This window comes from Muscardinus avellanarius (assembly GCF_963383645.1).
Source record: "Muscardinus avellanarius genome assembly, chromosome: 10".
NCBI classification, from domain to species: Eukaryota; Metazoa; Chordata; class Mammalia; order Rodentia; family Gliridae; genus Muscardinus; species Muscardinus avellanarius.
Window position 1 is genome coordinate 1222080 of NC_137796.1, and position 6000 is coordinate 1228079.

Here is a 6000-nt window from a genome sequence, read left to right on the forward strand (position 1 = left end):
TGTCACACAGCCTTCTTCTGGAACCCAGGAGCAAATCAGTTTGCAGTTTGGTTTCGCTGTTATAATTAGATCCAACCAAATTGTTTTTTCTACTTTGGCAACCCTGAAACGAAATTCTATGGTAAGAAGCGGCAGAAACAAGCCGAGTGTGATGGCGCACACCTGTAATCCCAGTACTCCGGGAGCTGGGACAGTAGGGTCACAAGTTCAAGGACAGCCTCAGCAAGTAATGAGACTCTCATCAATTAGGAGACTGCTTCAAAATAAAAATAAAATCGGGCTGGGGATGTAGCTCAGAGGTAGAGTGTCCCTGTGTTCAACCCCAGTAAAACACACGCACACACGCACGCACGCACACACACGGCAGGCACAGAGAGCCTAACTTTAAAAATCTCAACTAGTGCCAAGAAGTGGGCAGCAGAGGGAGGAAAGGCTGCCTCAGCCTGCTGCCGGGCAGCGCAGCTCCGATTCTGAGCGCTTGGCTCTTTGCGCTGCCGCCGCCTAGGCTAACATCTCGGGCAAGTGATGGGAACTCGCCAGACCTCAGTTTCTTCATCTGAAACACAGGGACAATGGCGGACAGTTCAGGAGGTTGTTACAGTTGGTGGTACACATCTATAATGCCAGTTCTTGGGAGGCTGAGATAGGAGGATCTCAGATTCAAGGCCAGCTAGGAATGAAGCAACCTGGCAAAAATCTGTTTTAAGACAAATAACAAATAACAATGATTTAAAAAAGGCTGGGAATATAGCTCGGAGGAAGAATGACCCTGGGTTTAATCCTCAGCAACACACACACACACACACACACACACACACACACACACACACGCTACAACAATTTGATGAGATTAACTGATAATGTGCCTGAATCGTGCTCAACACATTTTAACTTAAACAAAATTAAAGCGAATATGAGCAGAGGCAATCCTCAACTTAACAAAAGCACACTCCTGTCGCTCCTGCCAGTCGCGGCACAAGTCTCTGGAGCACTCAGGAGTGACATATTCAGTGTTTCGCTTGACAAACACTGCAATAACACCGACAGCTGCCACTTGCGCCAAGACTGCCGTCAGGTGCCTCACCAGCTCGTTTCCTAATGTCACTCTCTTTTTGGTACTTGAGATTGAACCCAGGGGCATTCCACCTCTGAGCTGGACACCCAGCCCTATTTTATTTTTAATCTTGAAACGGTGTCTTGCTAAACTGCAAAGGCTGCCCTGCAATCCTGCTGTCTGTCTCCCCAGTACTGGGATCTCAGGTGTGTGCTGCCACGCGGTCTTCTTCACGTCGTTCTTAAACCTCACACCAACCTTCCAAAGGAGTGTTGCGCCTTTACACTAAGGCTACATGGCTACTGCATGGTTGTCCTGGACATGGGTAGTAGAAGCTTCTGCTTGCTGCATGGGAACCACTCCACACTTTTAGCCACTGTTTCTACGGAAAGTGGAATCCAAGTTCCAAACTGTTTTTATAAATTCTTTTCTGGAACATAACTCATAGATAAATTTGGGTCTTTATTAAACTCCAATAGGATTCTGCCCATTTCCCTTTTCCACACACTTTTCATACAGCAGACAAGGTTATTAGATGAGCTACATGGACTGCTACTTTAAAAAAATTAGTGGAGCTGGGTGTGGTGGTGCATGCTTATAAATCCCCGCACTTGGGAAGCGGAGACATGAGGATCACACAGGTTCGAAGCCAGCCATGATGGCTTACGAGACCCTGTTTCCAAATTAAAAAGTATAAAAATAGGTCTGGGAGTGTAGCCTGGAGGTAGAAGGGTTTCCAGGAACCCCAGTACCACACACACACACACACACACACACACACACACACACACACACACACAGAGGGGAATGCGGGACCCCGGCTCAATATGAGGTGAGAGGTTTTGTCCCACCACATGCACTGGCCAACCAAAAATGAACTAAAACCTCCAAACCGTGAGCCAAAAGTACCATTTTCTCTTCATAATTTGATTGTCTTGGGTATTTAGCATGTGACAGGAAACTCACATACCCTCGTTAGAGTGGGGAACAGAGGGGTTCAGACTCACTTCCCGATCCCTGAGCTCAGCAAAGAGCTGGAGTCTACACTCAGGTGCACACCTTCCAGAGAAAAGCATGCTAATGATCTACCTGCTTGCTAGAGGCTAAGTCATGCCTTGTGCACAGAAGAGAAGGAACCTCACTGGGAATCTGGAGATGACCCAGAGCCCCAGGCCCTGCTCTGGCCAGGTTAACTGTCTCTTTGGGTGCCAATGTCCTACTTCAAGAGAATGCAATGTGGCAGATACGTAAGTGCTACTCTATGCCAGGTACAGAAAAGGAAAACCTGTGGCCTATTAAGTGCAAAAAATAAAGCAGAGGGTTCTTTCATCAAGCCCAACTGACTACCAGGTTTACAATTTTCCCTCATTTTGGGGAGGGGGATGCGGTACTAGGGAGTCTACAAGGGGTATTCTATCTCCAAGCCTTTGTTTATTTTTATCTTTTTATTTATTTATTTATTTGCAGTACTGGAGATGGAGGTGAGGGGCATTCGACTTCCGAGTTACACCCCCAGCCCTATTTTTTAGTCTTTCTGCCAATAGTAATCCTCAGGTCTCAGCCTCCCAAATGTGGGGATTACAAGCATGCACCATCACTCCGGCTTTTATCTTTTATTTTGAAACAGGTCTTTTGCTAGGTTACTGAGTCTCACTGGGTTGCTGATGCTGGCCGTGAACCTGCACTCCTCCGATCTCAGCCTCCCAAGTACTAGGATTACAGGTATGCATCACTATGCCAGGCTTTACTCAGTTTTCTTATACAACACTGAGTAATCGAGGACTGCTGGCAAGGTTTAGAGCTAAAGCTTTATTCCTCAAATTGGTGACCATGCCCAGGGAATAGAATGACAAGTGTCCACTGCTGTCTCTGTTGTTTACTGTACTTGGCAGACAAACACTTGGTAAATGCTTGAATAATGACAGAATCTCATGACTTGAGGAACTACCTGTTGCACTCAAAAACTGCCTGATTTCTGGAAGACCATAGCAGACTCAGACAAAGAGCAGGTGCCATCTCTCTTCCCAGCAGCCCCTCTGGGCGGCTGCACATTGATTCCAATGGCACTGCTGATGTGCAGAACATGTTCAGAACTTCGCTTTCTGAGTGAGAGCCAGGGCTTGCAGAACACTCTCTGGGTGCTCAGTGGTGGCAAATCTCTTTGCAGGTGGCTCGCTTTGAGAAACCACTGCAAGTCACCCAGAGCAACTTTTGGGGACAATTAACTTTTTTTTTTGGTACTGGGGATTGAACCCAGAGGTATTCTAGTTCTGAGCTACACTCCAAGCCCTATTTTATTTCTTATTTAGAAAGAGGGTCTCACTAGGTTGTTGAGAGCCTTGCTAAGTTGCTGAGGCTGCTGACTTCGAACTGTAATTCTCCTGTCTCAGCCCCCCAAGTACTAGGATTATAAGAATGCGCCCCTATGTCAGGCTGACAATTTTTTTTTTTTCGGTACTGGCGATGGAACACGGGCATTCTACCTTAGAGCTACACACCCAGCCATACTTTTTCTTCTTCTTTATTTTGAAACAGGGTCTTACTGAGTTGCAAAAGGCCTAAGTAGTAGCTGAGGCTGTCCTTGAACCATGATCCTTGAACTGTCTCAGCCTCTCAAATGCCAGTGAAAGGCTGATCCTCCAGTCCCACCCTCCCAAATGCTGGGATTACAAGTGTGTGCTATCACGTCTGGAGACAATTGCTTTTAACAGAGCAGTCCTATTTGAAAGCCTGAATTCTGGTAGATCTGGTTAAAATCCTAATTTCTAACTCCAAGGACCTACAATGTCTAAAGGAATGATGTCAAGGTTGGTGACGACACCACCCCCAAAACGACTAAGTTTAACAAATCAAAATACTCCTTGATAAGGAAGTACTCACCTTGAGATGGTCGGTAGCTGTGATAAGGTGAAAGAAATCTCTTTAAACATGAGCAAGACACAGTTAACCTTTCTGGAGTGATTCCACAAAGCTCTCTCACAATGCCCGAGCATTTCCCATCTACAAAAGGAAAGGAGTTCCAGGCTTTGGGACACATTTGACTGGTTCCAGAGCTGGCTGGGCTCCACACATATGCTCTGACTTTTAAGTTGTCAAGAAAAGACTCGTTCCAGGGCTGGGAAATGAGAATTAGCTTAGGTCCAGGTCTACCGCACGGAGATAGTCAGTACCATGAAGGTGAGACTCACAGGAGGACCGATGAGAGCCCTGAGATACCCCAGTACTTGAGGTGCCCAATGGCCTCTTCCGTTTTCCCTCAAATGGGCCTGATGGATAACCTACTTTATCAAATGCGTTTGCTACACAAAGCTCATTTAAATCGACCAATCACGGAGCCCAGTAAAATCAACTGTCAAAGTATCGGGGAAAATGTGAGTTCCAGCAGGCAGAGGGCTGTAGAGTCTTGAAGTCGCCTTCCCTCCCGCATCCCGGTGCGGTGGCTCTACACCCGGGGCGCAGCATCCCCGAGCTCCCGTCGAGGGGCGAGGCAGCCGCACGCTCGGGCGCCGGGCGGGCGTCCAGCGGCTGGGGGCGCAGCTCCCGCGGCCGTCCAGGCCCGGCGGCCTTCTCCCTCCGGCGAGCCGCGCGCCGGCCTCTCCCGCTTTGTGGGCGGCAGACATGTGGCGCGAGTGGCCCGGAAGAGGAATGACAGCTCGGGAGCCCCGGCCGCGGGCGGGGAGGCGCGGGCGCGGGCCGTGGGCTCGCTGCGGCCAGGGCCGCGCACGGCGGGGGCGCGCCCGAGCCAGGCGGAGGCGGCGCCGGCTCCGGGCCCCGCGCCCGCGCCCAGGAGGCCTCCCCCGCGCCCGCCGCCGCTTACCTCAGCGCGAGGGCGGCGAGGGGGCCACGGCTCCGCGGGCGTCGGGGCGGCGCGGGCAAGATGTCCCTCGGCCCTTCCGGTCTTCACAGGCTCCGGGTCCAGGCGCGACGCGGGCGGAACAAACGGGCTCCACTACCCGCGGGGGCCGGCCATTGTGCGACGTCATCGGGCCGCGACGGCCGCCCCGCGAGCCGCGGGCTTCCCTCGCTCGCCCCGCCCCGCCCCGCGAGCTTCCTTCCGGCTCCTGCGCGGCCCCGCCCGCCGGCGCCGCCACTGCGCAGGCGCCAGCCCGTGGGGGCGTGTCCCCGCGCGCACCTTCAGCCGCGCCTGCGCAGAGCCTGGGGTCACCGGGAGCGGCGACCCGGCGGTCGGCGTCTGGCTGCCGGGATGCGCGCGGCGCGGCGCCGCGTGCTCAGGTTTGCCCCGGCGCCTGACCTTGCCGCGCCGCCGGTCTTCCTGGCCCGGCCACTGTGGCTGCCCGGGGTGCCAGCCATTCCCCTGCGGCCTCCGCGAGCTCGAGAAAGACGGCGCGTGCTCTATCCCCAAAGCTGGAAGAAGGAACGCCGTTCCGACCTGGCTGCCGCCCTGTAGCCGCCCCGAGGGAGCCGGTGCACACGCCCGTAATCCCAGCGGGTCGGAGACTGAGGCCGGAGGAATCCGAGTCCAAGGCCAGCCTGGGCACCTACACGCTGCCTCCAAGAAGCCGGGCGCGGGGCGCGGGATTGTAATCCCCGCACTTGGGAGGCTGAGACAGGAGGATCACAGGTTCGCAGCCAGCCTCAGCTACTTAGTGAGGCTCCCTGCAACTTAATGAGACCCTGTTTTAAAAGGGGGGACAGGGGTGTACCGTAGAGGTAGAATGTTCCTGACTTCAACGCCCAGCAGCAACTCAGTGAGACCCTGTTTCAAAATAAAAGAATAAAAAACAGGGCTGGTGTAGCTCCGAGGTAGAATGCCCCTGGGTTCCATCCCCAATACTGAAAAAAAAAAAAGGGCCGGGTGTGATTTAGTGGTAGAACACTTGCTTAACATGCAAGAGGCCCTCGGCTCAATCCCCAGCACTGCAGAAGCCAAACGAAAAGCACGCTGAGCCAAAGAAGCCAGCCATGACAGTCAAATGTTGTGAGTC

At 52.7% G+C, this 6000-nt stretch overlaps 1 protein-coding gene across 1 annotated transcript in view; it reads right to left on the reverse strand.

Annotated features, from left to right (window-relative positions):
- Positions 1–4047, reverse strand: part of ZC3H18 (zinc finger CCCH-type containing 18) — a gene marked incomplete at both ends in the record, with an annotated part of 52742 nt that extends 48695 nt beyond the window's left edge. The window contains one exon of the mRNA XM_080702328.1: positions 3996–4047. The remainder of the gene's footprint in view (positions 1–3995) is intronic.
- Positions 4048–6000: the final 1953 nt, after the last annotated feature.